Source organism: Acinonyx jubatus, chromosome B3, assembly GCF_027475565.1.
Source record: "Acinonyx jubatus isolate Ajub_Pintada_27869175 chromosome B3, VMU_Ajub_asm_v1.0, whole genome shotgun sequence".
Lineage (NCBI taxonomy): Eukaryota > Metazoa > Chordata > Mammalia > Carnivora > Felidae > Acinonyx > Acinonyx jubatus.
The window spans coordinates 18549579-18560850 of NC_069386.1; the positions used below are offsets into that span (position 1 = coordinate 18549579).

Genomic DNA, 11272 nt, shown 5'->3' on the forward strand with positions numbered 1-11272 from the left:
GGGGAACATCTGGTTGGGGGAGCAGTCAGAACACACATATTTATTGGTCAAGTTCGCTGTCTTATGATTACAAGAGTAATATCAAAGATCACAGATCACTATGACAAATATAATTACAATGAAAAAGTTTGAACTGTTGCGAGAATTACCAAAATGTGACAGAGACACCAAGTGAGCAAATGCTGTTGGGAAATGGTGCCTGCCGATAGACTTGTTACACGCAAGGTTGCCACAAAGTTCCAGTTTGTAAAAAATGCATGACCTGTGAACCACAACAAAGTAAAGCACAATAATACAGGTATGTCTGCATAGAATCTGAACTGAGTCTCTATTACCCCCACTCACCAGGTTCCACACTCCCCCTGGCCCAGTGTTAAAAGATTTCCTGGCAGATAATTTGAGAGAAAGTGAGAAAATGAAAGAGAGATCATCAGAACTGATGGTTCTCATATATTCATACTTGAGTGCCACCCCCTAAACTCCTTCCCCTCTCCTGCTTTAGGTCTCTTCATATCACACTCATCATCATATAACACATGTGACCTCTTATTGACTTGTTTGTGACCCATCTCCCCCATCAGAATATTAGCTCCATGAGTGCTGGGATTTTTGTCTAACTTGCTCATGGCTGAGTCCTCTGGGGACAGAACAGTTCTTGGCACTCAATGCTGAGTGGGTACACTTAATTTGGTTATTTATGGTTGAGTCTCTTCCTATCTACCACAATAAACAGTTGCTTTTTTCAAAGGTAGTTCATTGGGCTTTCTCAAAACTTACAGGTGGGTACTGGGTGTCATGAAGATGGCCAGTTCTAGTCTGAGTTTGTTGGGAGAGAGGGAGATTTTTCCCCTCAAAGACTTAGGTCTGTTACACTCTGAGTACTTAAAGCAAAGGGTTTTTAGAATCCATCTGGCTCATACTCTGGGAAGGCCATGGAGCTGTCTGCCAGCCAGATCATACATTGTCGTGTGAGCTGCCTGCCTCTCAGTCCACAGCCCTCACTGAGAGATGGCCAGAAGGTCTTTGCATATGGCCCTGGCCACAAGTGTGGCTGTGGGTGACCAGGCAGCCCTCATCTCAACTTGCCTCTTCCAGAAAGTTCTTGTTGCTACACCCGTTTCCACTTTGTGCTATGTGATCTTATGCTTATTAGCTGTGTGACTCCAGGCAAATCACCTAACCTCTCAGTCCGTTGGATTTCTCACATGAAAAATGAGGAAAATAACAGCAACGCCTCAGAGTTGTAAAAACAGTAAATGAGGTAATGTCCATAGAAGAGCACCTGGCATATAGTAAGACCTCTGTTGACGTTAGCTATGATGATAATTATAATTGCTGTTACCAATTTATTTCATCTATAAGCTTTATTCCTATGTTACTTTATAATAGACTTTATTTCATGCACATAGACATAGATTCTCCAATTAAATCTTGAGTAAGACTCCAAGTAGCACCCATTACCATTCTCTGAACACACACATTTATTCATTAACTCATTGATCAAGTATTTCATTGGGTTCATACCAGGTGCCAGGCACATCATATCTTTTGTGGGAGCTAAGGATCTCAAGAATAAAAATATAGCATGATTGCCCAAAGTGATACAGACACACACTCATATGGATGAGCATAAGTGTTCACAAACCTATTGTACAGAGTACAATAGGCTCTGCATCGGACAAATTGGGACCACAGAGGAGATGAACTCTCAAACATTTACTATTTCATATCCTACATGCATGCAAGCATAAGCTGTGGATTTTAGATGAGGAGTTAAGACTGTATAATATGGCATTAGGAAGCAGACAGAAGGGTAAATAAAATTTTCATCCCCCAAACAACCAATCCCCTGACTGTCTAGGTCTGTGAAGGTACAGCTTGGTAGCTTCAACAGCTGTTCTCTTTTATCCAGCACCGTGTTGGGCATCAAAGTAAATAGTCCATGTGCTTTGAATAGACTTATATGAGTTGTGTCAACAATAGGTAGGAAGCAACAGGAGATAAGAGGGAGATGAGTGTCTCAATAAACACATGGGCTGTCAATACCATGTTATGTGTGATAATGGGAAACAAAATGCCCCTGATCCATCCAGCCATCACTTTTTCAACACTTACACTATACGAGGTGCTTGACATACAAAGATGGAGACAATGTCCCTGACCTCAAGGAGACTACCATCTATCTTTGCCCCCTTACTCTATTCTCCCTCCTACCCCATACCCTACATGCTACCTGCCAACAAGGAACCAGGAGAAGATCTGCTTGGCTAGCCTGAGACACCCCAAAATGGGCACATTTCTTCAGCTTGTGAATTCTTGGGTATGGTTTTTTTTTCAGGCCAGACTAAGTTTCATGAAGTCAGCCAACTAAGACTTATTCGCATGAACAAGACACTCACCCATCTGCCTGCTTGTGAACAAAAGACTGATTATTCCATGGGGCACCAGAAATGCAGTCCAGGCTTGAGGTTAAGAGTGCTGACCACCTGTGGGATTGTGGCTATCGGACCACCTCAGTCACTCTCTGGTCATTTCCAGATTCCCTATGATGGGGTTCTAAACCAAGTACATTTCCCTTCATCAGCTGCTTTCTTGCCACCAAAGCACCCACAGTGACCAGAACATCCCAGCACAACCAAGAATGGTACTGAGATCCCAATCCTTGGGGGCTGTTTCCCTTTTCCTTTCTGGTTCCTGAAGTAGAGCCATCCTCCTGCATGTTGCTGCCAAGTAATCTCAAAACACAGCCTTTATCAACTTACTTCTTTCCTCCAGAATCTAGGGCATCTTTATGCTGGTTACATTCGATCTGAATTTCTATGACAGCTGATTTCCTAAACTCCCCTCAAAAATGGGATCCCCACCTAGGCTATCCCCTTGTCATCCCCACTGTACTCCAGTACCTTGAGTCCCTGGGCTGAGCCCGTAGCTATGCTCACTCTGACCTTCGCTTGCATCCCACCTGTGATCAATCCCTCCTCATCCAAGACCTCCATTTCCATTTCCTCTGGGAAATTCTGCCTCTCTAATCAACCTGAATCACCCTTTCTCTTACTTGAGCCTTTACACTTATCTGAATCACACCATGAGCCCCGTTTTATATGCAGCCCCATTCTTACCAGTATAGAACAAAATCCTTCCATCATACAACTGGATGAGTGTGTGTGTGTGTATGCACGCATACACATGCAGGTATGTGCCTTGTCTCCACTAGGCTGTAAACACCCTATGAGCCCAGATAGCCTGGAAACACTACCAGGTTCATAGGAGACCCTCAATAAATATTAGTCGAGGATCTGATAACACTCCTTCCCCCTATGTTTTAAGCTATAGGTACCTTCTGCTGCCGCTCTTCCTCCTTCCACAGTATTTTCATTCCTTCAACAATTATTTATTGAGCCTGGAAACAGGAAAATCACAATGAACAAGGCAGCTATGGCCCCTGCTCTCTAGCTACTCAGTCTCAAGCTCTGCCTAAGGTTGGAAAGGCAACCACATTCCCTGAATGTCAGCACCCATTTCTTCTCCCTCTTTGGGAGACTATCCACAGGTCAGCGGTGCTACCCAGCCAATGCTGGGGTCTAACAGTTTGGAAGACACTAAAAGGATATGAGCACAATACTATATACACCAAGTTGATTACAAAGGGTCCTTCACTGCCTCCTACTGAGACCTCACATCAGGAAAAAGAACCCCTTTTGACCTCTTTTACATTAGACTGGTTTTGAATTAGAAATTCAGATGTCACATAACTTGTTTCACTACTGGGTGCTGCCACAAAGTGTTCAATGAGATAGGATGATTTCTATTCACTTACACAGCAGATGTTTTGTATCTTTCCTGAAAAAAACACCAAATGTTGGTTCTTCTTTCTTTATTTATTTTAAATGTTTATTTACTTATTTTGAAAGAGAGAGAGGGGGGCAGAGAGAGAGAGAGAGAGAGAGAGAGAGAGAGAGAGAGAGAGAGAGAATCCTGAGCAGGCTCCATGCTATCAGCACAGAGTCCGATGCGGAGCTCGATCTCACGAACTGTGAGATCATGACCTGAGCCAAAATCAAGAGTCAGATGTTTAACTGACTGAGTCACCCAGGTGCCCCTAGTTCCTCTTAAAAAAAAACAGGTATAAAAATTAAGTTTCACTAAAAACTAATAATATGCATCACCGAATGTTTCCATGAATAATTTATAATGTTCATTCATTCATACATCTATGGAATTGTACGTACTACAACATACTATATACTACATATACTACATCATAGCAGTTATGACAACTATAAGTGTGCTTATAATAACAATAGTTTCCTTGATCATATTAAACTGTCTGCAAGGCGCATTTGCAAAAGAGAATACTAGCCATTTATAAGTAAATATCTAGGGGCACTTGGGTGACTCAGTCAGTTAACTGTTTGACTTCGGCTCAGGTCATGATCTTCTGGTTTGTGGGTTCAAGCTCCGCGTCAGGCTCTGTGCTGACAGCTTGGAGCCTGGAGCCTGCTTCGGATTCTTGGTCTCCCTATCTCTCTGCTCCTCCCCTGTTCATGCTCTGTCTCTCTCTCTCTCAAAAATAAATAAACATTAAAAAATTACAAGTAAATGTCTGGCCTAAACTTTTTTAAAAGCCGGACTAAGTTTCATGTAGTCAGCCAACTAAGACTTATTTCCATGAACAAGACTGTCACCCATCTGCCTGCTTATGAACAAAAGACTGGCTATTCCACGAGGCACTAGAAACAAAGCCCAGACTTGAGGTTAAGAATGTTGACCACCTGTGGGATAGTGGCTATTGGACCACCTTGGTCACTCTTTGGTCATTTCCAGACTCCCTGTGGTGGAGTTCTAAAGCAAATACATTTCCCCCTATCAGTTGCTTTTGTGGATAAATTGTATACAGGGAAATTATCCCCAACAACTCTGGTTCAAACTTTTCATTATTTAAATCCTTAAAATCAAAATCAACCGACCAAGCATTCAACAGATAAATGGAAATACAAAATATGAAAATAATTATTATAATGAGCACCAAGGGCTTCAGATTTTAGTTAAAATTTTTTTTAACAGTTATATATTTATTTTTGAGAGACAGAGAGGGAGGGAGTGGGAGAGGAGCAGAGAAAGAGGGAGACAAAGAATCTGAAGCGGGTTCCAGGCTCTGAGTTGTCGGCACAGAGCCTGACACGGGGCTCAAACTCATGAACCGTGAGATCATGGCCTGAGCTGAAGTCGGACGCTCAACCAACTGAGCCACCCAGGTGCCCCAGATTTTAGTTAAATTTTTAAGAAATCTTTTTTCAAAGCTGAGAAGAAGACCACCTGACTGTCAACAGCAAAACTTTGGCCTCAGATATGCTCTGCATCAAGGTCCTGCTTTCTAAGACGGTAACATAATAACCAGAACAGATGAGACAACTCTTGGACTGTTAACACAGGTCATCACTGAGTTTCAGCAGGGACAATGTAAAGCAAAGATCCTCACATAGTCACACAATAGGAACAGAGGTATGTGTAAATCATGCATAATTTCACAGTAACAATGATGGCTTGTGGCTCCCATAATTGCTAACCACCAGTGACTGATCTCACATAGTGAAGCAATTCTCCCATTCCATTCCTTACATATCAGGAATGATCTATACTGAATGTGATGGACCGGATACCCAGATACATGCCATGCTAATACATGTAAAGTAGATGTCAAACACACAGAGCTAATGAGGACAGAAATACCATTTGATTCTTCCAGAGTTCCAGGCATGTAAATAATTGTAATTAAGATAGGTTATTACTACTCTAAGCATACTTTCTGTATAGGTAACATATTTATCCTGGTCTAAACCAGTAACTTAATTTTTAAATGTAACCCATAATACCTTTGTACATACCTTTTACATCATGACCTAACACAAATATACCTACAAATATACATAACTGAAACCAAAGTTTCACAAAACAATACTTATCCATACTATCTATTATCTATTCTAGTCTAATACTGACTCTTTAAAAAATGCTGGTCTGGACCTACTATACTGGTTTACTGACCCATTATGGGGTGATAGAGCACAATTTATAGGGTCCCAAACTACCTAATTGGATTGCTTTACCCTTTCTATAATTCTACATACTACTTAGATTTTTCCCCCTTCATTTCAGTTAATTTAAAGACATTTTCTGATGAGATAAAAGACAAATTTGGATAAGCTTCAAGTTTCATAATTTTGGTCTCCAAGCTATGACTACTAGGAAGAGAAACCTACAACTGAGTCTGAGCACATGCTGAACACTTGATAAGTTTTCCTGAATTTTAGAGTAAATAAACGTGTATTTTCAGTATTTTTTGAAAGTAGGGATAATAACTTTTACCTGACAAAAACCAAGCCCACTCAAAGAGGCTTCCCGGCCAGAGGCACAAAGGCCATAGGCTTGTGGGATCAAGTCTAGGCTCTCAAGTCCATTTCTGGACAGTGTCCGCAGCTCCCTGCTGAGCCCCTACCACAGAAAAGAGCAGTAACCTGGGCCAGATCTCTATTCACCTGGGTGGGGTTAATATCCAGAAAAGATGGAGCCAACCCAGCGATTCACAAAAACCCGCGAAGGCAAAGGCACTCCAGCCTGGGATGGGCCTAACTGACTTTGCAAGGCCCAGTACCAGTGGGCTGCAGCAAGATGGGGAGGCGACTCTGCCCAGGACACAGCCTGGGCCTGCGCGGGGACAGGGCCAGGGCCTGCGTGGGGATATGGACCGGGGACAAGGCCTGGGCGGAGACAGGGACCAAGGGAACGACCTCAGACCTGAGAGGGGACAGGGACAGGGCCCCGGCCTGCGTGGGGACAGGGACCCAGGGCATGTCCTCGGCCTGCGTGGGGACAGGGGCCTGGCTCAGCCTGCGCAGCATCGGCTCTGGCAGGGAGATCAGCCTGCCCCGCGTACACCCCCACCCCCAGAGCCCCCGGAGCCACATCGTTCCCCAGCACCTTTCTCCTCTGCTCGGAGCCGGGACTCCAGTGCGCAGAGCCAGGGCCAGGGGTCAGCACAGCGGTGCATCCTGGGACGAGGGCCCTCGAGGCTGGAGGGGGCGCCATGGAGGGGTGGCGGGTGGCGCGCGGGAGGCGGGGTGGGGGTGGGGAGGCCCAACAGGCCATCAGAATACTGCAAAGGGAATGACAGCAGCTTCCTGTGTGGGCGCCAGGTTCACGGCAGGTACTGTACCTGGGCTGCACTTCTGTTAATGGGCACACTGACCTTGTAACACAGACTTGTACCACAGGCCGAGTGACTTGCCCGAGCTGTCCTGCTGGTACATAGCTCAGCTGGGGTTCTAATCTGGGTTTCTAATAATTCCAAACCCGGCGCCCTTGTTACTCCATTACACAACCTCTCCAGAGGTTAAGTAGCAACTGGTCTACAAGCTGTCCACAACTTCCGGGTGCAGGGCGAGGAAGCTCGAAGCAGTTCTGGAATAATTCTGTAAGCCCAGGTAGGTGGTGATCTCTCATTACAAGGTTGAATTAACAGAGATAGATCAATACATAGCATAGAGATAAAATGAAGCAATGAAAAATCTCCAGCAAAAGAGAGGGAACATTATTTCTTTGAATATTTGACTAAAATATGAACCTGTGAAAATCATTTATACAGGAGACAGTATTGTGTAGTGGTTAGGAAAAAAGGCTTTGGAGCCAGGCAGCCCTGGGTTCAAATTCTGACTCTAAAATTTACTAACTTTGGGATATGTGACCTTGGGCTTTTAAATGCTTTTTCATAGCCTTTTAAAATGCTACTTTCCTCATGAGTAAAATGAGGGTAATAATTCCTCCTTGCAGGGGGTCCTAAGGGTCATATGAAAGAAAGTCTATGAAGTATTTAGTATGATACCTGGTAAAAATTAAGTGCTTAGAAAATGATAGCTGTTTTGCTATTTAAGTACACAAAAACGTTTAGGAAATGTATGTTCTTAATAATCAGTAACTCAATTATTACTTTTTGTTTTGTTTTGTTTTGTTAGGTCTTACTACATTTTCCATAAGATAAAAATAAAAAGGCATCAAGGAGAGCTCGGGATGAGATAAAATGGCAAGCAAGGAGTTGGGATACAGGCACCATATGAATAGAGATGGAGGAAAGATTTCAAGGAAGTGGAAAAGTAATCACAGATTTAAACCTGCTTTGGAAGTGATAATGAGTTGAACTGACATTGGAGAAAATCAGATCAGGTACAAAGATGTAAAAAGTTCAGACGTTCTCTCAGAATGCACTGGAGAACAAAGATCAAGGTGATAAGGGAGGAAGATAAGCATGGAGGTAAGAAAGCAGAAACTCAATCTACAAATGACAACATAAAGAATATCTAGGATGTTATATAAGACATGTTCTAGACAAGAGTACTCAAAAGAGAACCAGATCTAGACAGAGTTTCAGGAAATTTTTACCTTTTGAGGACAAGAAATTATCTGGGATGCACCCACCGGAGAAATCACAGTTAACCCTAAAAATAATCAGTGAGTATGGTCTTGCCTTTCTCCTCCAGAACAACTAAGGATAGAAAACAATGAGGCAAAATGGCAACAGTTGAAGAAAAGTTGCAACACAAAAAACTATTCCCAGATAAGTCATTTAGGTCAACAAAAGGAATGGCAATCAAAAGACACGGTCTGATATGCAAGGTCTCAGAAAATATACCCACCTTCGGTTGCTGAGAGCCATACACCAGTCATCCTTCCTGGAAACTTTACCTGGAGAGGAATCAAAATTAAGATGAGCTCATTGGACACACTTGTGACAGAAGAGGAAAGGAGAATGAAGACTAAGTGATAAATATAATAATAGTAATAAATATAGTAATGATAATAAAATGGAATATAAAAAGCAAAAGTAAAATTTGTAGAAGATACGTAGGGTAAAAGTTTATCGGGAATAGCCATGTGGTTTATGAGTTCAGATGACATTAGCAATGGCCAGAGAGCTGGAGGAGCAAGGAAGTGAAAGTGAGCAAAATGTTACACAGAATGGAGTCTATGCTTATGGCTTTGGTCTTGGTTTTGATGACTAGAAAAAGGAATTCTCGAACATGGTTTTTGAAAGCATAAAAAGATAATGATTTGTATGTTAAAAAAAAAGTGGGTATGTTTCTAATTAACTACAAGACATAAATCCAAATTATTTGTACAAATAAATATAAATTACTAACAACCCATATGCAACCCAAGAAAAAACAAAGGAAACATCGAGGAAGAATAAACTGAAATAGCAAAGATGTAATTTATGACAAGAAAAATCATCTGTAAGGTTAAAACTATGTATGTTATACTTTGAATAAAAAGGAATAACTTTTGGATTATTAAAAACTTTTTGATTGTGTTTATATTATAAAATTGATTTATTTATCTACTGTTTATATGGTTGACTCTTGAAAAATGTGGTGTTGCAGCACACCTTGAGGTGCTGACTCTTGTGCAGTAGAAAAATCCATGTATAACTTTGACTCCCCAAAAACTTTATAGAAGCCTACTCTTGACTTGAAGCCTTACTGATACCATAAGCAGCCAATTAACACATATTTTGTATGTCCTATGTATTATATACTGTATTCTTATAATAAAGTGGGCTAGAGAAAGTAAAATGTTATTAAGAAAATGTATTGAGAAAATACATTCACAGTACTGTACTGTATTTTTTTTAAAAATTCCAAATAGAAGTGGAACTGTGCAGTTCAAACCTGTATTGTTCGAGGGTCAACTGTACGTGGTCAGACCAAAGAAATCATTCCAAAAGGTTTAGTTGTCAAGGTCACATAATAGATCATCCAAAACCCCTGGTCTTGGATGATCCCCATGCACTTTTCTTTAGATACTACAGTGGTTTTTCTCACCAGCTGGTTCCCAGCTCAATTTGCAGGGTCAAGGTAGACAATGTACACTGCACAAGGGTTCCAGCGTCATATGTTCTACGTATCACTATTCCAAATGCCATGTCCCCATGTTTGTCAGTCCAGTCTCCCGCAGTGGATATGTTGTCACTGACCTATAACCACTGTAATGACACATCTTCACTGGAGATGGGCCTTTTCCATCCCCCACAACAGACCACTAAAGAACAAAATAAGTAGTCTTGTTAATGTACTTTTTGCAATGTTGTTAAAAGAAATGCTTCTGATGGAATCCCAGTGGCTTCTTCTTTCTCCATGCCAATCTAGGATGTGCAGAGTACTGTTCAAGATCCATTTCCAAATCTCCATCTGAAGGTGTGCTGACGTTCTTTTTTTTGCCCATGCGGACGTTGGAGAGAATTGGGCTATTTGTGATTACTCTCAAATGTTACTTTTATTCTCCTATTAGTTTGCAATGAGACTCACCCATGTGGTAGAAAAGCTGTTGCCAACTAATATTATTTTCCACTTACCACTTATCTTCCCTTCCACGTAATCATCAAATCATTCCTTATACATATCAAAAGTGACACACAATTAAGAGGGCATATGCCATATTCAAGCAAAAGATGCCACATGACATCAAAAATGATTTACTTGTCAACAATCTAAAGAGTAAGGGAAATATCTTTATTGTAGAAATTAAGCAAACTCAAAGAGTTTTGTCATTTACAAGAGATTTGACAGTCAAAATTCCAATTCTATTTTATACAAGAAAGCTGTAATACTCTTTTGTTTTCAGAAATGAACAACAACAAAAAACACCTAGCAATTTAGAGATAGAAAATATACTTTTCTCTTCTTAGCAAATAAAAATAGTTTAGCTTCTGGGAAAGCCACCAGTCCTTATTACAACGTATTGAATACCTTAAAAAAACAAAGTCATAAGCAATCATAAATGTGCTGTTGGTGTGTTCGTCTCATGAGACTCAAGGGAGAAATATGCCGACGGGAGACATAGAGCCTTTAAAAAAACAAGTGCTGCCATGAAGCTGCAGACAATCTCAAGCACATTAGAAGATATCTTTAATATAGATGCATGTTTTAAACTCTGTGGCTTTCAATGACTAGGTGGACTCTTGTCTGAAGCCAGACTAAAAATACCTGAACTTTTCTCACCAGGAAGGAAATCATACCCTGATCACCTCCCATTTCTCAGTTCTTCTAAGTATAAAAAAAAACAAAAAAACAAAAAACCAACAACTGTATTTTCCTTGCAAACAAAGCTAAAGTTCCAAGCGGAAAAGTACAAGCAATACTAGCTCTCCACAAACATGTATTTTACCCAGTGTGGGAAGTAACTGTATTAGTTTGCGTCACACTACTTGGTATAGCTCAATGTC

At 41.3% G+C, this 11272-nt stretch overlaps 1 protein-coding gene across 1 annotated transcript in view; it reads right to left on the reverse strand.

Moving 5' to 3' along the window:
• CERS3 (ceramide synthase 3) overlaps positions 1-7091 on the reverse strand; it is a 115427-nt gene extending 108336 nt beyond the window's left edge. The window contains exon 1 of the mRNA XM_053223626.1: positions 6979-7091. The gene's annotated coding sequence lies outside the window, so the exon portion shown is untranslated. The remainder of the gene's footprint in view (positions 1-6978) is intronic.
• Between the last annotated feature and the right edge of the window lie 4181 nt (positions 7092-11272).